The sequence below is a fragment of the Stigmatopora nigra genome, chromosome 4 (genome assembly GCF_051989575.1).
Source record: "Stigmatopora nigra isolate UIUO_SnigA chromosome 4, RoL_Snig_1.1, whole genome shotgun sequence".
Lineage (NCBI taxonomy): Eukaryota > Metazoa > Chordata > Actinopteri > Syngnathiformes > Syngnathidae > Stigmatopora > Stigmatopora nigra.
In genome coordinates this window covers 18543361-18569393 of record NC_135511.1, presented here as the reverse complement: position 1 = coordinate 18569393, position 26033 = coordinate 18543361, and the positions used below count along the sequence as shown (strand labels likewise).

Sequence of the window (26033 nt, the reverse complement as noted above, 5' to 3'; positions counted from 1 at the left end):
CATTTTAAGGGAGCGTTTTACAGCGCCACTCCATGGCAATCTATTGTTTTGTTGCCCAGGGCCAGCAAACACGGAGGTCTTTGTAATCCTCCCCCCCTGGGGGGGCACGTCGCAGGTGAAGCCGCTCCGCAGAATTATGCGGCGTGTCAACGCCGCACACACAAAAAAAAAAGATCAATACGCCGATGGTTCCCATCTTTCCGCACCCCTACTGCGCTACCAAAAAAGAAAAAAAACCTCCATTTTCCTTTGGTCTGGATCTCCTTTTGCGCAAGTAAATGAGCTTTGACGTTCCACATTAACATGCCACTCATGGCGGGGCCCAAGCTGACCCTGCCCATTAATGATAATTTGATTCTTGATGGTCCGGGGGAGTCCGCAACTCATTGCTATGCTCCACCCAGGGCCCGATTAGAGGGTCAACGTTGGCGGACATGAGCTCGGGGGACGGCTCGGAAGCCAGTCGGGGGGAGTCAACCAGACGGAACCGGAACGATGGTGACGTTTGTTGACTCTTAAAGTGGGTAAATTAATGGAATATAGCAGGATGTGTTTAGACTTACGCTTTGAACGGTGGTTAGGATGGCCGTCTGGAGGTTCTGAGATCAATCCCCGGTGGGGTTTGACCTTCTGGTGTTGGCAGGTTTGTTACTCAGTGGGTCCTTGTACAGGAGGGGAGGTTGGATGTACGTGGGTTTTCTTCAGGTACATTCCACATCCCAAAAACAAGGTAGTCTGGAATGATAGAGTATAGGAAATGAATGACTATATGAATAAAATATGACTGAAAGATACGTATAAAATACAGAAAAAAACGTATAAAATACGAAAAAACGTAAAGAATTCAGAATAAAACCTATAAAATACGGAAAAAACGTATAAAATGCGGAAAAGCGTATAAAATATGGAAAAAATCGTATAAAATGCGGAAAAACAAAATACAGAAAAAAACGTATAAAATACAGGAAAAAAGTGTAAAATACAGAAAAAACGTATAAAATACGGAAAAAAACGTATAAAATACGGGAAAAAAGTATAAAATATGAAAAAACGTAAAGAATTCTGAATAAAACCTATAAAATACGAAAAAACATAACAAAAACGGAAAAACATAAAATATGGAAAAAATGTATAAAATGCGGAAAAACAAAATACAGAAAAAACGTATAAAATACGGAAAAAATCTTTTTTGATTGAGACAGAAAACAAATCAGGTTATTGAACAAATCCGGATGATTTGGTGTGGCCCCTCCCCCCCCAGGAAGTCAACACTATTCGCTAGCCAAAGCAATAAACAAGCGTTGCAAATTGAGGCTGAGGGAACGCTTTCAAGTGGGTTTAAAATAGTCACAGTGGCGCCCCTGTTTTCTGACGCCAAAACGACGGACCCTCAGACAGGAAGCTCGCTCCGTTGGTCCTGGCACTGGGCGCCGGCCGGGGGCGCCGGACCAGAGCCTCGTCGGGGCGACTGCTAATAGGTCCGAACGAGGGAGCGCACGCAGCTGTGTTTGCTAATCAAGCCAACACCAGCTGGACTCGGCAAAGCATTGCGCCAAGGTCGGGAAAAGGGCACTGGGTCGAATATTTAAAAAAAAAATGGGCATCAAAGTAGGGCGAGGGGGCCATTTTGATTTGTTCTAATTCGCCTTCTATTAGCAAAGTAACATATACTCTGTTACAGTGATACCTCAATCTAAATTGGTTCCAGGACTGAACCGCTTTAATGTCAACTCAATTTCATATGGGCCGGACCATTTTAGATATAATATTTACTTTTTTTATTTTTATAAATGGATTAAAAGAACTGGAATAAAAGCCCTGAATGTTCCGTTTTTTTATAGATCGAAAACAATGATAATTTTAGCTTTTTTATATATATTTTTAGATTTTACAAACTGATTTTTGAACTAAAAACATATTAAAAATGAAAGTTATTGATTTAAAAAGGGGGAAAATACGGAAATTTAATATACATCTGTACTCTTCATTTTAATTTGATCCTAAAACAGAAAGTCGGCCCTCATCATTGACTTTCCCGGACCACATTTGGCCCCCGGGCCACCACTTTGACACCCTATTTCATTAAAACAAAATACACAAACACATTTTCTCTACTTCAGCCATGTTGAAAAATAAACCAAGTAAAGAATAATTCATTGATTGTTAAAATTCTCATTTGAAAATCATGAATTCATACTCATTTGGTACCAATCATCGTGTTCAACACATTCCCTTTTTTTGGCAAAAACACCCAGAAATCCTGAGTCCAATGTCATCATATATTACTTTTCTTTACCCTATATCCTCAGAAAGGTCGCGGGGGGTGACAGAGCTTATCCCAGCCCCCATTTTGTTCGACTTTAAATGCATTTTTCTTCAATTCCATTGTTTCGAACACACTTTTTTTCCACTCCCAGATATTCAACATTAGTTTAACACTGAGTAGATCATCCAAAAATAAAATCCATCCGAAAACAAATATCCCAAACACCCCCCCCCCCCCCCAATTTCTATCAAAACACATCCGCCATTTGTGGCCAAACAAAAATGAAGCTTGGTGACAATAACGAGAAGAAATAGCAGGAGAAAAATCACGTGTAATCACAGGAAAAAATGAACCCCAAAAAACTGCTGTGACTGGAAGCTGGAGGCCGAAAAACCCAGCGGGCGATCTCCAGTCCATCTTTTATCTCTCGCCACTGGGCGGCCTTCTAACCCGAGGCGGCAACGTTAGGTGCCGAGCGTGGACTTCTCAGCGTGAAGGCGGACTGGCGCTGTAGTCCATTTGCCTCTGCTATTTGCACTCTGCTATTCATGCTCACTGCAGGCAATTATTTATTGAAGCCCTTTTCTGCCTCCGGGAGATCGGCCTTGAGCTCCTCCACACATCCGCCCGAACACAAAAAAAGACGCTACATACTCTTCCTGTAAGGCTGGAGATAGTTCTATGTTACACTAGCAGAGCTTTTTTTCCAACTTCTTATGCGTTATCTTATGGTGAGGACATTTGGGTGTATCGATTTGGGAATATTTTGAAGGGAAGACAAAAGCAATCGACCCAGGATAGCTTGGATGTGAAAGTCAGGGTGGAGGCGGGGCTAATAGAGCCAAGAAAGGTATCAAAATGTTTAACTAAATGAGAATTAAGTTTAGTGTAAGGTTAGATTCGACTTATTTTTAGGGTGTTTGCATCGTAATTCAAGTTTTTTTTTTTTGTTATGTTACAAGCGCGTTGCCGTGCAAAAAGCTTACCTCAGTGAAATCCATCAAATTTTAGTACTATTAAACACATTTTAGTACTATTAAACCACTAGTTATTTGCTACTTTGTTAATAGATGGCAAATCAAAATGTTTTTCCAATCCAATATCCTGTTTTGGGCGTTTTTTTTCAGAGGAATGGAACCAATTAATTTGTTTTTAGTTCATATTCTATGGCACATTTGTCAAAGTGGCGGCCCGGGGGCCAAATGTGGCCCGGCGCATCATTTTGTGTGGCCCAGGAAAGTCAATCATGAGTTTCTATTTTAGGATCAAATTAAAATATGTAAAAAAACCTCAAATAAACATTGTTTTAGATCTATAAAAACAGAATATTCAGGTCTTTTAATCCAGTTTTTTTAATCCATTTATTAAAAAATATCTAAATATTATATCTAAAATGGTTAAATTCCCTGATTTTCCCCCTTTTAAATCATTCTCATTTTTTTAATCCATTTTTTTGTGTTTTGAGTTCAAAAATCATTTTGTAAAATCTAAAAATATACTTAAAAAAAGCTAAAATAAACATTGTTTTAGATCTATAAAACACTGAATATTCAGGTCTTTTAATCCTGTAATTTTAATCCATTCAAAAATCTAAATATTCTATGAAAAATGGTCCACGTGAAATGAAGTTGGCGTTAAAGCGGCCTGCCAACCAACCCGAGTCTGACCCCCTTTTAATAGATAAGTATCTTGAATTTTGAAATGGAATAAAAAATGCAAGCTATTTGCCTTTGTTCTGAATGTAGAGAGCTTAACATTTTTTCCTATTAAAAATCACCATGTGGTTTCCTGCAATATCCACATTTCCTGTGGACTTTTCTCCCGCCGTCGCCATCGCCGCCGCCTTGGCGACACGACGAGGTCCGGGACAAAGCGCCGTTGGATTCTATTCTCTGCGTGCGTCTTAAATAATTGATGCCTTGATTGCTCGTTTATTCATGGACGCAAAAAAAGCGGCTTTCCCCATTCGCTCTCCAACGAAACACTCGACTATGACTCACTTTGGGAGTCACGGACCAAAACTTGACTCATGTCCAATGTCCGGAAATGACCCATGATTAACCCTAAGCACAGTCATTGGATGGCACGAATCCCCTGAGCACCAAACGGAAAAACAAAGGCAGGAATATTCAAAGTAAACATTGCTAACCTTTTAAAGCCCAAAGCGCTGACTAATAGACAGCTAATTAGCATTTATTTTCAACTCTGAGCCTTTCATAGTCCCATGGAATAAAAATTAGAGCATATTTCAAATGTAATTTGTTAGGAATTTATAAGGGGTGGTTCGGTGGTGAAGTGGTTTTTGCGTCGGCCTGACGGTTTGCATTCGAAGGTTCGAAACCCTGGTTGGTATTCACTTTGTGGAGTTTGCATGTTCTGCCCAGGATTGTGTGGGTTTTTACCGGGTACTCCATTTTCTTCCCAGACCCCAAAATGTGTATGCTAGGCTAATTGTAGTCTAATCATAAAAGTATACTTTATTTTGAAGGAGCTAGATGCCATAATTTCCCATTGCAAACAACTAAATCGTATTTTCTTGCATATTAGCCGTCTCCACGTATAAGCAACACCCTAAAAATGGCCTTAAAATGGTTGAATTTGACAATTTCTCTCGTATAAGCCGCCCCCTGATTTCCAATTTTCACATTTTTTTCTTGAATTTCATTCATAAACGTCAAAATAAATTTTGTTTAGCGTTCTACCTTCTAATTTATGTGCATATAAGCCTTACCCTTGATTACGTCATCATTTTTTTGCTACAAATACGGCTTATATGCGAGAAAATACAGTAAGTGCATTTCTTACAACGTAGACAAAAACCACCCAACCTTTTCATTTATTGATGATGTTTTTGTGTGTTAACTGCCCAGCCTTGTGCTCAGATTGTCGTGACTCAATTTTAATTATGTGTGCGGTGGGCGTCGCCCATCACAGCCTGCAAGCAGCAGGGGGGCGGAGCCAGTGCCAGAGCATCTGGGTCAACCTCACAAGAGAATTTCACCACGTAAGACAACTTTGAGGGTAAAAATACCCCGTTTGGGCGTATACTCGAATACTTTCCGATTACTGGAGATGCTAAAACAGTCCGCAGTCATGACCTTGGCGAGTGGCGCCAAAGCTTAAACCGGCTGCATTTGCCTCCCGCGCCGCACTGATTTATTCATGTGTGTGCGCCACAGCCGCCTAAATCCCATAATTAAAGGGGATTTGTATACAAACAGAGCCGATGTGCCGGGGGCTTCTAATGGAGGGAATTAGCGGGGAAGAGTATGACGCAAGCGCCGGATGTCACTGACAATGCTTCATTTGACAGCTAAGGCGTGATCGGCATCTTTTACGCTTTGGTACGTCCGGTCGGAATCGATCAATGGCGCGTTTACATGCTGGTGCGCCAACCCTATCAACACCAAGTGATGAGTTACAGGTTTTCATTCAGGGGGATTGTGTGTGGAAAAGTTCAGATGTAGTAGTCATGTCGTGCAAAAAGGGGGCAGCGCAGCTAATACGCATAGTTGCATCATGTTCTTACAGTGGTAGCTCTACTTACAAATGTCTCTACTTGCAAACGTCTCTACCTACAAAATTTTAAAAAAGTCTCTACTTACAAAAGTCTCTACTTACAAAAGTCTCTACTTACAAAAGTCTCTACTTACAAAAGTCTCTACTCACAAAAGTCTCTACTTACAAAAGTCTCTACTTACAAAAGTCTCTACTTACAAAAGTCACTACTTACAAAAGTCTCTACTTACAAAAGTCTACTTACAAAATTAAAAAAACGTCTCTACTTGCAAAAGTCTCTACTTACAAAAGTCTACACACGAAATATTCAAGTTACAAAATGGCTCATTTTGTCTAAAAATGCAAAAGAAATTCAAGTTTGGAAAATCGAAAATACATAATGAATCAATGAATCATACAATGAATACAATGAATCATAATTAAATATTATATCAAACAGATAATGTAAGTAAAGACTGTAAATTTACAATTGTTTCATTTTTAACTTTCGTTAAAGATGAATAATTTTGCACGGATAAATAAATTGTCAAAAAAGTATAGTTAGTTTTTCATAAAAACCTTTATTTTATGTCCTGTTGTGAGTTTTAATAATACTTGTGAGCCACAATACTGTAAATTTAGAAACTAAAGTATACCAAAACAATATTTACAAAATGACAGTCAATTTTGCATCCTCTGCTCTGATTGGCTGTAATATGCGTGGATTATGGATGTCCACTTTCTGTTCATCCTGTCCTTTATTTATTTGTTTTGCTCCATATAATGACTTCTGGTAAAAAAAGGTGTATTTCAACCTATTCAACGTAATTCTTTCCGCCTGTGTGGGCTCGATAAAAGTGCTGTCTGCCCTTTTTAACTGTCTTTTCTCCTCCGGTTTGACTAAGTGGATTCTTCTCTCACATTGAAGCAATAAATCACTTGGAATTGCAAGAGGGGTCGCAAAGGTCAACCCGTGACAGCCCATATCATGTCACGCGCAATGATTTTCACACTTAAACCACCCGCAAAGAAGCCGTTAGCCGTCAATGGACTGTGATGTCACGTTTGCTAATTAGCCTTTTGAGGGGGGAGAAGATTGACGGCCTGATTGGTTAATGGTCAGTCAATGAGATGGCCCAGCCTGTCTATCAATGTCTCCAGGAGACCATTTAAGGCTCGTTTCCACGGTGACGCTACGGCAACAAGACGCAAAAAAATTAACACGTTGAAATGAATTACAAATGGCTGTTAAACATGTTATTTTTGTTTTTTGTTGAGGGGGGATGACTTAAAGGACTGAATAAAATAATAAAACCTGAATAAAAACTCACAAAACTATTAAAATACCGTATTTTCACGACTATAAGGCGCACCCTCAATGAATGACATTTTTTCCATATGTAAGGCGCACTGCATTATGAGGCGCACTGGATTATAAGGCGCACTGTCTATTTTGGAGAAAATTTAAGACTTTTAAGTGCGCCTTATAGTCGTGAAAATACGGTAGTCCAAAAAAAAAAAATCTCCCTCTTAACCAATGGTAGGCCAGTGAGGTTGTGTGAGCTAGCAATATCATATCGTCTTTTTATGCGCATATAAGCCGTACCCTCCATTCAGCCATCTTTGAGCGACATATATGGCTTATATGCGAGAAAATACAATATTTTACTCATGAATTTCATCTACTTTTGACACATTTAGCACTACCTTTACTATATTTTCCCAAGTTTTGTCATGTTTCTTCGCACAAAACCCAAAAGTTGTGTGACTTTGGATCACAAAATCTATCTATCTAAACCACTACACAAAAAAACAACCTACATATTTCCCTTAATTTCCCTCCGGACTTTGAAAGTATGAACGCCTGAGGAAATCTCAACCCGAATAAGTCTGACTAGCAGACAGTCGTCCAATTGGGCTCCGGTTTTCTACCCAAACGCTTCAGTTGCGACTCGACGTAAACGGCCGCATCCGTCAGCGCCGGTATAAAACGCTCAGTAGCGTTTAGCGCCCAAGCGGCGGTCCGCATAAATTACCCGAGCGCGCCGACAAAGGTCTCTCGACGAGGTAACCAACCGTCTCGGAAAAAATGGTGTCTTTGCTTACCAGTCCTACTTTTTGACCGGAGGGCAACGTTGCCATTGTAACTCCCTCCAGATGGGGAAGACGGCACCCCCCACTGGTACAGGCAGGCGGCGGAGGATGAGTCACGTCCCCCCCACTCTGTCTCGGTGCGTAGTGACAACCCTGCGGGAAATAGATCTGTGTGAGAAATGGGAATTGCCACATCTACGAGGATAGATTTCCATGCAGGGATAAAAAACCCGAGAAAATTTGTTACCCGTGTTTTGCATGAAACGGAAATATGCCATGGATGGCAACCCGAAATATTGAAAGAGCCATATTGGACCAAAAAAAAACAATAAAAAGCATATGTCACAAGTCATATAATGGATTGGCGGCCCAGTGGATAAGTGGTTAGCACGTCGGCCTGACGGTGGAAGAACTGGGTTCGAATCCAGGTTGGTCTACCAGTGTGGAATTTGCATGTTTTCCCCGGGTACTCCAGTTTCTTTGTTGTATGTGTTCCCCAGGCTGGTGTGGGTTTTCTCTAGGTACTTCAGGTTCCTCACATTCCAAAAACATGCTAGGCTAATTTTAGGATTAATTGTCGCTAGCTAAGATTGGTTGGAGATCATTTTGTAGACTGTGATTGGCTGGCCATTGATTCTAGGTGGTACTTGGCCGTCTGGGGCCCTGTCATCTGGGGTTGGCTCCAGCACCCCTTGTAGCCTGTGGGTTTCCTTCGCTATTAGCAGATTGTACGGCGCTACTTTATGCATATTGGGATGTTTCTAAATGTAAGTCTGCAGAAGGTCTCCACCTTGTGGACTTATTTTGTGGCTCCAATATTTTTAGCTAGGTCTACAATGTCTTCTGTGTCTGTGACCAAGAAATTTCCCAAAAACGGAATGAAATAAAGTTTTAATCTAGTTTAAATAAATAGTTCTAGATAAATAGCCATATGACACATTTCAAAATAAAGCAAAACTTTTGTTCCCCTGAGTTAAATTCCCGTAAAGGCCACTACATCAGATACCCAAAAGCGATACCCCCTCCTTGACAAACAGTTTTGCGGGTGATTGCTTATCCATATTCCAGCGGGGTGACGGATGTGATTTCACCGTTGATTACCTGTGCTTATCAGCATGATTGGTTTGGCGCTAGATCAACACGACCAATCGGGTGAACAGAATGATAAAGTTAGTCGGGATCAAAAGTAAACAATGGCGGGGATTATGACGGACAGGATCAGAAACCAAAAGAGCCTGGTTTCAATTATACTGATAATCTGTTGTTTTTAACACAAGGTCACTATGGGATAATAAGAGTTGAGGTCCCTCTACCACTTCATGGTAGAATTTTGATGGGTTGGACTTTACCGGATGTTTTTATTCCATTTAAGTTTCATTGCGGTGGCGGCTAGGGCTTGTTTTTCCCAAGATATTCAATTGTTTTAGTGGAAAAAGTCTAGTACGTAGTTGAAGGGTAGGCAGCATAGGGTTAGGGTTATTGTCCAAAGTGTCCAAGATCAATGAATCACTTAAGGAGCAACTGTCACAGCTTTTAAAGCGCTCATTAAAAGAACATATTTTTCTTGGTTTAAACGAAAACATGGTCCAGCCCAATAGAGTTATGTTTCCCATCAAGTCCTACAACTTACAATCTGTGAATTGTTGGTGTCAAAGTGGCGGCCCGGGGGCCAAATCTGGCCCGCCGTATCATTTTGTGCGGCCCGGGAAAGTCAATCATGAGTGCCGACTTTATATTTTAGAATCAAATTAAAATGAAGAGTATAGATGTATATTAAATTTCCTGATTTCCCCTTTTTAAATCAATAATCGTCATTTTTAATGATTTTTTCTGTTTTTAGTTCAAAAATAATTTTGTAAAATCTAAAAAAATATATTAAAAAAAGCTAAATTAAACATTGTTTTAGATCTATAAAAAACTGAATATTCAGGGCTTTTAATCCAGTTCTTATAATCCATTTATTAATAAAAAAATGTAAATATTATATGTAAAATGGTCCATCCCACATCCCCATGAGTCTAACACCCTTGGGTTATGGTCACCTAGGACCTAATCAAGACTTATTACTACAATGTACACGTATATTTATCTCTTACTATCTAGTGATGATTTATTTATCATTACAACATATTGATTTTCTATGTATCTACATCCACAGACTATGCGCTAAAGGTCTACAAAAACCATGAAACTCATCCTGGACTTCATTTCTTACTTATTGATTATTTATGTGTCTGTATGTTATTACTTTTGCACCATGTGGTAAAAGCATAAAATCTCATTATGTGTCTAGATCATTTATTTTTGGACATTCTAAGGATATTCTATCATTTAATGAGTGTGTAAAAACTCCTCATGCTAGCGTTAGTGTATTTTCAGAGCACATATTAACATGATAGCATCCGTCTTTAATCTCCCAGTAATATACACCGAAGAGAATTGATCGGCTTGTCTAAGTGGATGTTATTTTTTTTCTTCTGGCAAATCCGAGCCTTATCCGATCCGTTAACTCAGCGGGGCACTTCATCACAAGGACTCAGCGTCAGAGTGACAGTTCTAGGCCTGCCACCCCCCCCCCCCCCCCCCCCCCCCGCGCTGCCCGTTGCCCGTTTAAGTGTACCGGGAGACGCTAGGCTAGCAAGTCGGGCGTCGCACATCCTGATACGGCGTGTATCTGATTGCATATGAGAAGCAATCCAAACAGCTTGTCATGGAAAGATATTTACTCCTCCGTGAAGACATTATTCACGCTGAAGTGCGTCCTTGCGGGAAAGCTCAGGTTCAAATGGGAAAAACCGGGATAATGTAAAACGGGAAACAACAGAGGGTGGATGCTGATGTGGCGTCGGACATTAGGGGGGCGGGGCTTGGCTATGTTTGTAGTTTGGACTCACCAAATTACGCTCAGCTCAGTCATTTTTCAAAGAAATTCTTGAATTTTTCGACAGGTGGTTAAGTGGATAGGCCATCGGCCTGACGGTGCTGGAGTCGAGGGTTCGATCCCAGGTCGGTACTCTGTGATTGTAGTTTGGGCTCACCAAATCACACTCAGTTCAGCTGAGTATTTTTTCCAAGATCGTTAATTTTTTTGACCGGTGTGTGAGTGGATGGTGCATTGGCCTGACGGTTCTGGGGTCAAGGGTTCGAACCCAGGTCGGTCCTTACTGCTTGTAGTTTGGACTCTCCAAATTACACAGAGCTCAGTATTTCTCTAATAAATTCTTGAATTTTTCGACAGGTGTTTAAGTGGATAGCACATCGGCCTGACGGTTCCGAAGTCGAGGGTTCGAACCCAGGTTGGTCCTTACTGCTTGTAGTTTGGGCTCATCAAATCACACTCAGCTCAGTATTTTCCAAGAAAACCTTGAATGTTTCGACCAGTTGATAAGTGGTTATCGCATCGGCCTGACGGTTCCGAGGTCGAGGGTTCGAACCCAGGTCGCTCCTTACTACTTGTAGTTTGGACTCACCAAATTATACACAGCTCATTATTTCTCCAAGAAATTCTTGAATTTTTCAACCAGTGGATAAGTGGATGTCGCATCGGCTTGACGGTTCTGAGGTCGATGGTTCGATTCCAGGTCGGCGCTCACTTCTTGGAGTTAGCATGTTCACCCCAGGCTTGCCTAGGTTTTCTCCAGGTACTCCGGTTTTCTGCCTACATCCCAAAATATGCATGCTAGGCTATTGAAATACATATTTTATTCAACAGGGATAAGCTCCGGCATCCTCCGCGACCCTTGTGAGGACAAACGGTACGGAAAATGAATAAATCTTGGATTAACGACATAGCGGGTTGGAAAAAACGTTGACAGTGAATTTGATGACGAGTGCGTGGAGATTTAAACATGAGAATAATGATAATAGCAAATTGAGCATTTAATATATTGAAATGAGTTCTTGTGTCCAGTGGCTTGAATGCTAATTCCATTTGTCCAAAGTCATTTGAGAGCAATATATTATTCCATCTGTTTTTGACAAGTGGCCAAATATAATCATAATAGGTTTGAAGCAAAGAATAATGACTAAACATTGCTTCACTGTGGATAAATATGATATTGTGGGTTAATATTGAAGCATGATGCAAAATGAATAAATTTATTGACGTGTTGTAAAGAACTGGTTTAAAGCCTTGAATATTCCGTTTTTTATAGATCTAAATCAATATTTATTTTTGCTGTTTTTTTATAAGATTTTACAAAATGATTATTGAACTAAAAACAGAGAAAAATGTATTGAAAATGACAATTATTGATTTAAAAGGGGGAAAATTGGGAAATTTACTATACATCTTTACCTATAATTTGAATTTGATCCTAAAACAAAGTCAGCACTCATTTACTTTTCCGGACCGCACAAAATGATGCGGTGGGCCAGATTTGGCCCCCGGGCCGCCACTTTGACACCTTTTTTTTTAACCCGCTATTTTAGCATGTATGTTTTTCGGACTAGTGAGAAAACCAGTTTACCCAAAGAAAACCCACACATTGTCCTAATGCACATCTGAATATAACGAAATGGGTATCAAACCATCGACCTCAGAACTGCGAGGCCAGCAAGGCAACCACTACCCACCGGATCGCCTGATAAAAAGGCAGTCACGGCTATTGATTAAACTTGAAAAGTCGTCAATATTAATTAATAATCCATCGGCTGTCTGAAAGAAAACAGATGAACACCGAGTATCTTGTGCTATATTTCTCCTCCTCAGCTTCTCTTTTGTGCGTGAATTGAAAGCATCGCCTGAACGGCCGCCCACGCGTGTCTGATTCTCGGGGCCGCCGTCTGCCCGTCAGCAGATGTTGCTTTCCTCATCCTACTCATCAGCATCTCTACCAAACTAAGCGGCGCCAGTCTCCGATTGATCACTAATCAAACCCTTGCCGACGGGGATTTTTCACTTCCAAATAAACTTCACCCGAAACGCCACTAAAAAAAGTTAAATGAGCGCATCTATGGTCAGTCTATACACCAAAAAAAGTTATCAAGTTGAAGTTCACCTGTTCTTTCTTTGTTCCAAGTTTACTTCCGGTATAAGCCGTCCATAATACGAATATAAAATACCGCATGCGTAAAACGTGTTTCACGAATTTATTTTGAAATTTAATAAGCGTGAAACGTGTTCAATGTGGACGTTTGATATGCTTTGATAATATTATTAGCCAATCAGGAGCCGAGATTCTGGACATGTTTTCCGGCCACTCGAGTAATGTGCTAAATTACCCGACGACAACAAAAGAAGTAAGTCATCTATTTTGTTGTTTTAAAATTAACTTTGATATAAAGACCGCGTTGTGATGAATAAAGTTTGGCCAATGTATTGTGTTGTTATTTAGGCAAAACTGCGGTAAAATATATATGGATGGGATTGGATTAAGTGGTTAGCACGTGGGCTAGCTACCGTAGTTAATAGGGTTCAGTCGGTGTATTTGGACCCGGCTAGCGTCGACAAAACCGTCGAAAAAAAGTGTCGTCAAAAGTTCAGCAGTCCAAAAAAACTCCCGGTTATAATTTTATACGACATATTTCTAGTTTTTAAAGTTGAGTGTCGTAAATAAATGTTTACCATTCAGTATGACGTTAATGGAGACCATGGTGCTTTTGTAGTTGGCTCTCTTCTTTCAGTCTCATTGTTTCCGTGTTCGTTTTGAACTTGTACGCGAAAATATAACTTTCCTCATGACGTTTTTTCCCGTTTGAACCACTTCCAAACACTCATAGATAAAATGAATACTCGTTTCCACTTATTACAAATCGCTGCCCTGTCGTTATTGCAGCTGTTCGCGCATGCGCAGTTCGGTCACAATATTACGGCCATATATTTTTAAATTATCCTCTCACATATCAATTGGCTATCCCACTTTATGTATTAAGGTGCATAGAAAGTATTATAATGTTTCTGACGAAAAGTAACCATTAAAAACGAATCCAAAGAAGCTGCTATTAATGTCACACTTGTATTGAGATGAATGACTATTAATTTATTTAGTAACCATTCATCAAAAATATACTTCCCTGCAAATGGAATCAACAAGATTTATTCATATAGTAACATTTGCATGATTAAATAATTACCTACTTAATTCAATATAGGAAAACAGTGGTGGCATAAATTAATGAACACATTGATTAGAAAAATGTTTAGTTTTATCATTTTATCGCGCGACCTATCTTTTTTCTAGCGGCGTACCGGTCTCGGGTTTAAAAGTATTTCACTGTCACGTGGCCTGGTGGACTATTTTCTCGCCGTCAGACATCTTGTGTCCTTGAGCGCTATTGATTTACTGCATGGAAACAAGTTGTACTTACCGGGTACGAAAACAACTTTGAAGCTTGTATCCAAAGTTGCGTTAAAAAACAGCCCGTAAAGCCTTTTTATGAAGATTCGACTCAAAGTTTGGCTTGTCGCGTAAACAACCTGTGGGCTGACAATGAAAAACAAATGTGGGTTTTATCTTTTATTCAGGTTGTGCATGATTGCGGATACTGCCAGTCACTGTAAATAGAAGAAACTGAGGCACTTCAATGGAGAAAATGTCAATTCAAAAGTAAGTAAAGATGTCTGGAAAACAAACTATTTTTCCGTGTTTGTCAAGAAATCTGTAATAAAAGACTGTATCTTCCTGAAATGATATTTTTTAATTGATTTTATCTTTTTTTTAAAGTCTGATATGTGTGAAAACATCTGTACCTCGAGATATGAGCTTAATTGGTTCCGAGACTGAGCTCGTAACTCAAATGAACGTTTCCCATAGAAATTCACTTAAAACAATTGAATTTGTTTTGGAACCCTCTGAAAAAAAGACCCAAAAGAGGATATTGGATTGGAAAAACATTTTTATTTGTTCTAATTTGCCATCTATTAACAAAGTAACAAATTACTACTGGTTTAATAGTACTAAAATTTGTTTGATACTACTAAAATTAGACAGATTTTTCGGAGAGAGACTTTTTGCATGGCAACGCGCTCGTAACATAACAACAAACTTAATTGAACTTGGATTTCTATGCAGAAATAAGTTTAAAATTACCTTACACTAAACTTAATTGTAATTTTGTTTGAAATGTTGATACCTTTCTTCACCCAGGTTGGCTCTATTGGCCCCGCCTCCACCTTGACTTTCAGATTTGTCCTATCACGTTTGCTTTTGTCTTCCCTTCAAAATATTTCCAAAATTATGTACAAAAATGTCCTCACAATAGGATAACGCACAACAACTTGCCAACGAGAAATAGTAAATACTATGACTAACGGGGGGAAAAACACTGAAAAAATGCAATGCTCCGCCCAGTGCTCGTATATCAAAATGTGTCTCGTAAATATTTCCTCAAATTTTTACTCCCATCTCAAATTACTGTTATGTCAGGGCACTCATATGCCGAGGTACCACTATATCGAGTCTTAGCCGGAGTATATTTCTAACCTTTTGAGATGCAGAATATCACAGTACATATATCACCATTTGCTATAATGTCAGGGTCACAGTATTCAAAGCGAGAAAGTCGGTAGTTTGCTTTCTTCTCGATCTTATTTGCCAACAAGCGGCAGCTCATTTGTATTCGGCACAGGCTGAGCGCATTTGGACCAATCTTTTGCCAATCCTCATAAATTACCTTGATGAGCTGTGTGATTATACGAGCCAAAGAGGTGGCCCGGGTAACTCCAGGACATCTATTATACACACGGAATAATATACAGGCTGTCTTTTGATGACAGACTGGGATGCACTAAGCACGGGGACAATTAGATCTTGATTAGTTCTTCAAATACGTACGTCTGGAAAAGAAGGAGTGTGCCGTCCTAAATTTAAAAAAAATCAAAGATTTAAATCTAGGTAGAGTAGAAAAGTAAGTGAGAATTGTGGACATAAATTGTGTAGTTGTCATTGGGCTCAAATCATTTTCTCCCATTTTGTTTTTAGTGTTAACAGATTAATGTTAGTCTTAGATTATTCCATTTAAAGTTAATTCTCATTGTTGTTCTTATTAATTAGAATTTTAGGTGAATTCTCATTGTTGTTCCTATGAATTATTAAATACAATTTTAAGTCAATTCTCATTGTTATTCTCATTAATTAGAATTTTAAGTAAATTCCCATTGTTGTTCTTAATAATTCGAATTTCAAGTCCATTCTCATTGTTGTTCTTATTAATTCGAATTTCAAGTAAATTCTCATTGTTGTTTTTATTAATTAAAATTTTAAGTCAATTCTCATTGTTGTTCTTATCAGTTAGAATTTTAAGTCAATTCTCATTGTTGTTCTTATCAGTTAGAATTTTAAGTCAATTCTCATTGTTGTTTTTATTCATTAGAATTTTAAGTCAATTCTCATTGTTATTCTTATCAGTTAGAATTTTAAGTGTATTCTCATTGTTGTTTTTATTTCTTAGAATTTTATGTCAATTCTCATTGTTGTTCTTATTAATTAGATTTTTAAGTCAATTCTCATTGTTGTTCTTATTAATTAGAATTTCAAGTAAATTCTCATTGTTGTTCTTATTAATTAGAATTTTAAGTCAATTCTCATTGTTGTTAAATATGGCTACCAGGAGTTCATTTAAAATCTATTGTCCATAAAAAAATTCAGTCAGTGTCCAATAGAACTGGAAAATAATAATTCACAATGATCGATTTATTGCTGACGTACTTCCAAGTAGTTCCGAGAATAAGTTGAAAAAAGTTGAAATGTATCCGTCTGCCATGTCTGATGTTGCCAACCTTATTTCTTTAATATCACAGAGAAATGTATTTATTTCTTATTTTTTTCTGCATTCACTAGTTGTCACGATTGAGCCCTCCGACACCCAACCAGACGCAACGGGGGGGAGGCGGGGCCTTCGTCTCCGGGCGAGACGGCAGATTCATCATCCAAGGTTAGTGCCACAATAGCCATGCCCGCCCGGCCGACTTGATTATGTACCTTCATCCATCTGCTAGCGTATTTAAAAAAGAAATAGCGCTATAAGGGTAGAGGTCTGGCAACAGTAAATTACGTTCATAAAGTTGACCTTGTAGGCCAATGGTGTCCAAGCTACAAGCCGATGCCCACTTTTTATTGGCTCCCGACAAATAATGGAAATAGCATTGAACATGGCCTACACAAGAAGCTTCACTTCAGCCTATGTTCACTTGCTTTAAAATAATATTACTAATAATGAGGGAAAGTGGAATTTTAGTAATTTGTTTTGTGTAAAATTAGATATGAAAAATAATCATGTAATGTGAATAAAAGCTATTTTGGTTTCATGTGGGCCGGACCATTTTAGATATAATATTTAGATATTTTTTTTAATAAATGGATTAAAAGAAGTCGATTAAAAGCCCTGAATATTCAGTTTTTATAGATCTAAAACAATGTTTATTTTAGCTTTTTTTAAATATATTTTTAGATTTTACAAAATTATTTTTGAACTTAAAAAAACAGAAAATATTGATTAAAAAAAATGACAATTATTGATTATTGAATAAGGAAATTTAATATACATCGATACTCTTCATTTTAATTTGATCCTAAAACTGAAATTCGCCACTCATTGACTTTCCCAGGCCACACAAAATAATGCGGCGGACCAAATTTAGCCCCCGGGCCTCCACTTTGACAAAAGTTTTTGACTATTAACTGCAGTAATTCCGCCATTTTCAATGTTTTTTGGTAAGTCTACACTCCCAAGGTATTTATACTCTATTCCAAGATTGCCTGTACTTACAAGCCAGCACTTTTTTTAAAAGCACAATACGAGTGCTGCATTCCCTTCAAGGACCTTCATGTCTTTTTGAGAGATGTCAAAAAAGTTCAATGCACATTTCTCCCAAAGAGCAAAAGCATTCTGATGTAACCTTCTGCCTGTGGCCATCGCAACCAAAAAAATAAAAAAAAGTCAAGTTTGATCAAATAATAAAAAAAGAAATGTCTCCCAGATTGACTACCGCTCCAAAATCTCCATCTTCCTTCGCTTTTCCCGTCGAGGGTTCCGCCACGCCGGTGCTAAACGAAAATGGAGCCACGCTTCACGGAAGGGGGATGCAGCCGAGCCAGCCCGGAATAATCTACTACGTGAAAATCGTTGTGTGAGAAGTAGAAGTGGCTAGAGTAGGCAACAAAAAAAAAATGTTACTTGAAAAAAAATACTCAAGCTAGAATAGCGTTTCTGCAAAATAACATCACTCAAGTCAGAGGCGCTCTTGACCAATTTGGAATCCTGGCCTTCAGTCCCCATAAAACTCACTCACAAAAATATACTACATTATTTAATGTCATATTCAACTTCATCCAATACACTTATTTCATCTAATACCATATTAGGAAAAATACCTCATAGTAGAGTACAAATGTGCCAACATACAACACACAAACCCTGACCCACAAAAATAGAGTATGGCGTGGTAAAAAGACATATTTCTCAAAAGGTACTCCAGTCAAGGTAACATTGAAATACCAGTGTATAATGCGCAAACCCTGACCCACAAAAATAGAGTATGAAGCATGGCGTGTTAAAATGACATGTTTTCCAGAATGTACACAAGTAAAGCTAACGTCTAAAAACCAATTTACAATAACGTGCAAACTCTGACCCCCAAAAATAGAGTATAAAGTATGGCCTGGTAAAATTACTTATTCCTCAAAATGTACTTAAGTAAATGTAACATCTAAATCCAATGTATAATAAGGTGCAAACCCTGACCCCCAAAAATAGAGTATAAAGTATGGCATGGGACTTTCCTGAACATGTCCTCAAGTAATTGTAACATGAAAACACAAACATATCACGCACAAACCCTGACCCCCAAAAATAGAGTATAAAGTATGGCCTGGTAAAGTGACCTATTTCTCAAAATCTACTTACGTAAAGATAACATCTAAATACCAACACATAACCCTGACCCCCAAAAATAGAGTATAAAAAATGGAATAGGACATTCCTCACTTAAATGTAACATCTAAATACAAACATAACACGCAAACCCTGACCCCCAAAAATAGAGTATAAAGTATGGCCTGTTAAAAAGCCCTATTTCTCAAAAGCTACTCAAGTAAATGTAACATCTAAATACCAACATATAACCCTGACCCACAAAAATAGAGTATGACACAGGACATTCCTTAAAACATACTCCGATAACACATTATGATGACCCACTTCTTCTGGTTGGAAGCTAACATTTCTACAAGGGCCTTGATGAAGTGCTAGCACGCAAATGCACTTGCCCGAGGACACCCTGATGATCTCTCACACTATGATCTGCTGTGTGTTATTTTTTTCTTCTTTTTTTTTTTTTGTTCCATTCCATTGATCATGGTCGGCGCCCGGCTGTCCACTCAGCCATGCGCTGTGTTGTGGCAGCGGCTCGTCTGGCTGTGAAATGTTATCGGCGCAGCCCGAGTTTCCCACGGCGAGGATCAATGCTTCGCCACGTAGCGGCTCGCTCGCTATATAGCCCACCCGTCATGAGCAACAATGCTTTGATGGCCTCTTTCATGGAGCTGTCAGCGTATCTTGTAACGGAAAACGTGGCGCAATGCGTGAGGCCGCCCATCAAAAGTAGCACTCGTCGTGTCGGGGGGTTATTGACCCCGTGACCATTGTCGGACGGAATTTCTGATGCGTGGCGTTCGTCTCAAAAGTCATCATGCGAGTTAAGCCTGAAATTCAATAACAACAGAAGGTGGAAATCTAACGTAATCCGTTACGGGGTGGTCTCAAGTAGGTTAGAATCCCCTGGAAATTGAGAGGAGGCTAGTTTTTGTTGGCAAGTGGTAGTGCGTTATCCTATGGTGAGGACATTTGTGTGTATCGATTTGGGAATATTTTGAAGGGAAGACAAAAGCAAACAACCCGCGATAGGTCAGATTTGAAAGTCGGGTGGAGGCGGGGCCAATAGAGCCTTGAAAGGTATCAAAATGTCAAACTAAATGAGAATTAAAACTAGTGTAAGGTTAGATTCAACCTATTTTTTAGTGTTTCTGCACTGTAATTTGAGTTCAATTTAATTTGTTGATGTTATGTTACGAGCACGTTGCCATGCAAACAGCTTCCCTCAGTGAAATCTGTCTAATTTCAGTACTAGCTAACAAATTTTAGCACTATTTGACCACTAGTTAAATGATACTTTGTTAATAGATGGCATATTAGAACAAATAAAAATGTTTTTCCAATCCTATATCCTGTTTTGGGTCTTTTTTTTTTCAGAGGGTTGGAACCAATTAATTTTATTTTTACTTCATTTCTATGGTAAACGTTTATTTGGGATACGAGTAAATCGACATATGAGCTCAGTCCCTGGAACCAATTAAGCTCATATCTCAAGGGTCTCTCTCCCCTACTGCAAAATCCATCTATTTTTATTACTATTATACACATTTTAGTACTACTAGACCACTAGTTATTTGCTACTTTGTTAATAGATGGCAAATTACAACAAATATAAATGTTTTTCCAATCCAATATCCCGTTTTGAGTGTTTTTTTCATAGGGTTGGAACCAATTAATCAGTTTTTAGTTCATATCCTATGGGAAACATTCATTTGAGTTACGAGTAAATTGACATACAACCTCAATTTAGCTCGTATCTCGAGGTACCACTGTATTTGATATTTACATACCAATTAAATGCTATCTAATCTTAATTTAGCATCTGAAAGTGCAACCAAGATTTATTTTACTAGTGACCTGTTGTTTTGGTTCCCATGCCATTGGCTAAGACTGCTCAACCTGCAAAGTTGGATCAACATCATCTTTTCTAAGTATAAAAAAATATATAAATATATATATATATAATAATTTGCTCAGTATTTTTTATTGCAGTCCCTTTTTGACTCGTGCTTGATTTAGCAAATAGTTGCTGGCATGCTAGTGGTCCAGCGAGCTGTTTGGCTGGCCAGCGGCTAACGTTCCTCCGTCATGTTGCCAAAGCATCAGCACGCATGGCCAACAAAAAGACGGGCCAATTTTCTCTTAAAGAACTCGGAGAACTCGCTCAGAGAACTCGGTCCCCCCCCCCCCGTGGCCCCGAGGCCGCCACCTGTCCCGGCCAAAGCTTGAGCGAGAGGATGGCAACTCGCTGGCATCGGGCCAGAAATAGAAGAATCGGAAACTTGCCCTTTTTGCAGCGTGCCCTAAGGAAAAGGCCAAAAAAATAAAAAACAAACAGCCATCCGTATTCAAGAAATATCTTCATTCAATGTAGTGGTGTTAAAGTGGCCGTCAAAGTGAATGATGTACATCCATTGAATGTCATTCGCTAAAATAAGTCCAAGGTTCACTAGTCCACAAAACATTGAACATTTGCTCAGTTAATTTTTTTCTTCCTCGATTAATAAAGAATGTATTGCTAATTCCTTTTTAAATGATATCCAAAAAATAACATTAACCGATTTTCAATTCAAAAGCCTTTATTGTCATCATACACAGCAGTGTATACCGATATTGGGAGTACTACTTCAAGCTTTTTAAGTGTTTTCCCAGTAATAAAAATAAACAAATAGTATAAAATATAAAAAGTCACATCTAGGCTAGATGAATTCTAATCTAAAATATTGCACAGAATTCTAAAATATTGCACAGAATTCTAAAATATTGCACAGATTTCTAAAATATTGCAAAGAATTCTAAAATATTGCACAGAATTCTAAAATATTGTACAGATTCTAAAATATTGCACCAAATTCTAAAATATTGTACAGAATTCTAAAATATTGCACAGAATTATAAAATATTGCACACAATTCGAAAATTTTGCACAGAATTCTAAAATATTGCACAGAATTTTAAAATATTGCACAGAATTCTAAAATATTGCACAAAATTCTAAAATTTTGCTCAGAATTATAAAATATTGCACAGAATTCTAAAATATTGCAATATATGTTTTGCTATGTTATGTTATTGCACATTGTAATTGCACACCCCAAACTTATTGCACAGAAGGGATTATGTGTCGTGCTCCCGCAAGTTTAGAGCCCTGATGCCTGTGGTAAATAAACTGTCCTCAAGTCTATTTGTCTGTGCTTTGTGTGATACCTGTAGCGTCTGCCAGAGGGCAGCAGCTTTAACAAGTTGTCACCAGGGTGGTATTGGTCCCTGACAATGTTCCTGGCTCTGTTGAGGTAGCGATGTCATCCAGTTCATAAAAAAAAGATAAATAAATGGTCTCTCTGGTCAGATAGAAAGTTGTTGTCTCTATTAGCTCACATGAGCTTCATTTTTGTCCAAAAAGCAAAACCAATATGGAGGTAAGTCCCCTCAGAGTTCCCAAACTCCGCCATGTTTATGTTCCCGGCCTCCTGAAACCCTTCTATCGATTTGGTCCATGCCGTCACATTTTTCTTCCCACACAAGGCCAGATGTTTGATAAGATAGCATTTGCAGAGCTTGTCAATATAACTCCTGTCCTATCCCCAATGTCAACATTAAAGTATCCCACAGAGACACCCGTCTTTTTTCCCCTCCTTCCCAAGCATTGACTATTTCAAGGTTGTACTACAAAGAATAAATTATCGGTTTTCCGCCCCGGTACTTGATGCATGTTGCCATGAATGTAAAGTACTTTATAAAAAAAAAAAAACATATATCAGGTCATTTTTCTTTGAGGAAAATTACTGCTAGTGACAATTATTAGTTTTTTTTACCATCATTTTATATACCATATTTTCTCAAATATTTGCTGCTTCCGGGTTTAAGATACACCCTTAATAATGCTTTAAAATTGTTGATTTGTACAATTTCCCTCGTATAAGCCACCCCCTGATTCACAATTTTCACCTAAAATATTCATAGTTTTAATAGAGAGTACAAATAACGTATTCACTCGCATATAAGCCGCCCCGTGTACAAGCCGCACCCTTAAAATGGCCTTAAAATGGTTGAACTTTACAATTTCCCTAGTATAAGCCTCACCTGATTCACAATGTCCACCTCCATATTCATAGTTTTAATAGGGAGTACAAATACTGTATTTACTCGCATATAAGCCATACCCTTAAAATGACCTTAAAATAGTTGAATTTGACAATTTCCCTCGTATAAGCCTCCCCGGATTCACAATTTTCAGCTCCATATTCATGGTTTTAATGAGTACAAATGTTTTACTTTGAAGGAAAAATCTTAAGATTAAGTATTATCACACATGGTATTTTTGAGATATTATATGAATCGAAAGTATCAACTTCTGGATTGCATATTCCGTGATATTATTTTTTTTTTTCTCGTTTTAATGCAAAATGCAGTTGATTTTTTTTTCAAAATAATTTTTTTAAGTGTTTTATATGTTCATCTTTTCTGCATTTTCCAAAAAATGACCTTATTTTCTTGCATTATGGCGTTGTTTTGCAAGTCAAGTTCAGTTTGTGCGCATATAAGCCGCACCCTCGATTCAGTCAAATTTTTTTTTGCGACAAATACGGCTTATATGCAAGAAAATACACTACTGCCTTCTAAAAAATGGCATTTTATGTAAAAATATGATGACTTTTGATCTCCTAATAGAGGCATGGTAACGATTCCCGGCCCAGATTTGACATTGATTGTGTTTTTTTAAAGTGTGCTCAGAATGGTGAACATGTTCTCCTCGTTTCTCTTGGACAGCTGAAATCATTCTCCACCTGTCTGTGTTTCATCTCTATTTGACACAATCACGATATTTTACCTCGTTACTCCCTTGAGGACTGTTCCATGTGTACGATTTTGCATTTTCTGCAGTGGACTGTTCAAACAGCGCCTTCAACTTTTTCCCTGGAGGAAACAGGAAATGACAAAATGGCGTTCTCGGATATGGAGGACACGGAAAGGAAACGCTTGTCCGGGGATTCACAACTCTAACTATAATTTAGTCATTGTATAATAAGACGTATCCATTTTTGTCAGCTGCTGTGATGGAAATATTGTCTGGCATAGAGTGCAGTAATGACATAAATCTTTTTCTCATCAGGGAGAAAAAAGATGGATTCCGGATGGAATATTGATATTAGATCAGCGATAAAGAATTCAGAAAACATCCAGCAACTTTTCGACGTGTGCTGAAATCATTTTTCAATCTGCCACTGCACCAAAGTCTCCTGGAAAATCATTTGAATGCAAGTGAGTCTTCTCGATATTTCAATTTCTGAATTTGCCTGCGTTAGACTGATTTTGTACTTCATTAACTCTGTCACATCTTTATTACATTAGTATCAATGTCGTATTATCAAACTGAAATCATTTACCATGACATAGTCAATTCTGGGCTAATACTGACATGACGTATAGACAAGCTAATGTTTGAACAATTAGAGCATTAGACTTTTAATCTGAGGGTCCAGGGTTCAAGTCCCTGTTCAGGTGTATCAATTTCAGCATCAGTCTGACTTATTTGATGAAGTGGTTGGGGAACTTGAAAGTTTTGGAAATGACAGACCTTCATTTACAGGGCCTGAGTAGCTCAGCTGGTAGAGCATCAGACTTTTAATCTGAGGGTCCAGGGTTCAAGTCCCTGTTCAGGTGTATTCTTTGTCCTTTTCAACATCAGTCTACTTGATCAGACTCATAATTAAAAATTGTTTAGGCCATTTTCAAACATTTAGATATTTTCTAGCACAAGAACACCCCCTAACCCAGAGTTTTCCAACCCTTTCCAGAAAGAGCCACAGTGGGTTCATGCTTTCGTTCCAACTTCCAAAGAGGAAACCTTTCCACCAATCCGGTATGCCCAATCAGTGAATTGCTATCAGCTGCTCCTCGTTTCAGCAGAAACTTCATTGTTTCAAATGTTTGCTTTGGATCGGTTGGAACTCAAACCTACACCCTACCGCTTTGCCCTAAGGTATAGTGTTACATACTAACATGCTATATATAAATGTTGTCAATAGACTTATTTGTACGCTAATATTTGGTGATAGTGCACATAGTGGCGTGTTTTTAGGAGCTCTCACATTTCATATTTGGACAAAACTAGCGCTCTGTATTATCCCGCCCGGCAACAGAAGAAGAGAATGGGGATCCGTGTGGATACGGAGCTTGAGTTTGGCTTTGACAAAGTCAAACAACAGCTTCCACTTATCGCACCAAACAAGATGTTCTGGGTGCCTGAAAAGCATTAAGCTCCACCATTCATGCTTGAAGTTCATTCTCTGTCACTTTGGTGGAATTGGCTCAGCCACGGGACGGGATTCGCCGCACTTTTCAAAAGGGTTGCCGTCGGCGACACTCGTCCGAGCCGGAACGCCTGATCCAAAAAAAAAAAAAAACACTCGTCTTTTGGGAGAAAGTTGCCAGCGAATGGTAGTAATAAAAAAAAAAATCCTAGCAGGGCATATTAGTCCGTTATTAGCGCTTGAGAGGAGGCCCGACGCCGTAGCGCTCTCGCCGTGAAATGAGTCGAATCGGAATGTGACTGAGTGGCGTCCCCGGAGGATCGCCACTAATCGGAAGGTTTAGCTTTTTACCTGCCGCTTTCCCCTTTTGGGAGGAAAATAACCCTCGCCTTGGAGTGACAGAGCGTTAAAATACTGCGTTTTGTTAAATGTCAGGGACTTTTAATGGCTCAAAACTAATAGACTACTGAATCTAAGGGAGAAAGGCTTGATTTTCTTGATGATTTAGCAATGCGGCGTGGGGCTCACAGCTTTGGAGTACTGGGTTCAAAGCCGGGTCGGTCTACCTGTGTGGAGTTTGTTCTCACTCTGCCTGTGTGGGTGCTCGGACATTTGGTCGCCAGACTTTTGGTCTCCTGTCTTTTGGTTGCCAGTCAGATGGTGACAGTTTACTGTTGAAACCAGCTCTCAAAATTATATTCATGAGAGAGAGTTTAATATTTAAGTACTGTTTAAAATGTAAGTACATTTGACTGGCGACCAAACGTCCGGCCACGGCCTGTGTGGGTTTTCTCTGGGTACTCCTATGTTCCAAAACCATGTATGGTAGGCCTTTTGGACACTAAATTGCTCCTAGCCAAGAGTGATTGGTTATTTGTCTCCTAGTGGCCTGTGATTGGCTGGCCACCAATTCAGGTTGCCCCCCTGCCTCTAGCCCAGCGACACCTGAGATCGGCTTCAGCACCCCCCGTGACCTTAGGGAAGATAATTCAGTTCACAAAAATATTATTTCCTTTTTTTAAGGACAACTGAATGTAACCGCATTAGCATTAGCATGTCTTTCCCCGAAATTTCAAGCATGTGTAACCAGGACAAGTGAGCTAAGAAGA

General features: G+C 38.9%; 2 long non-coding RNA genes and 1 other non-coding gene across 5 annotated transcripts in view; 2 read left to right on the top strand and 1 right to left on the bottom strand.

The window, feature by feature from the left end:
* Positions 1-581: 581 nt before the first annotated feature.
* LOC144195740 (uncharacterized) lies at positions 582-13637 on the bottom strand. 2 transcript variants are annotated; one of them, XR_013326152.1, is made up of 3 exons: positions 13425-13637; positions 7871-8011; positions 582-735 (listed from the first exon to the last, which is right to left on the bottom strand). It is a non-coding gene; the product is annotated as an uncharacterized LOC144195740 (long non-coding RNA). The 2 variants fall into 2 exon arrangements; XR_013326153.1 differs by lacking the exon at positions 582-735 and adding an exon at positions 6653-6957.
* Positions 12997-26033, top strand: part of LOC144195741 (uncharacterized) — a 44264-nt gene continuing 31227 nt past the window's right edge. Inside the window, exons 1-5 of one of the 2 annotated variants that reach the window (XR_013326155.1) lie at positions 12997-13099; positions 14325-14406; positions 16639-16732; positions 23784-23932; positions 24469-24641. This is a non-coding gene — a long non-coding RNA (uncharacterized LOC144195741). Of the gene's footprint in view, positions 13100-14324; positions 14407-16638; positions 16733-23783; positions 23933-24468; positions 24642-26033 lie in introns of those variants that run through there. The other variant, XR_013326154.1, reaches the window with a different exon arrangement.
* trnak-uuu (transfer RNA lysine (anticodon UUU)) lies at positions 24262-24334 on the top strand. Its single transcript has one exon. It is a non-coding gene; the product is annotated as a tRNA-Lys (tRNA).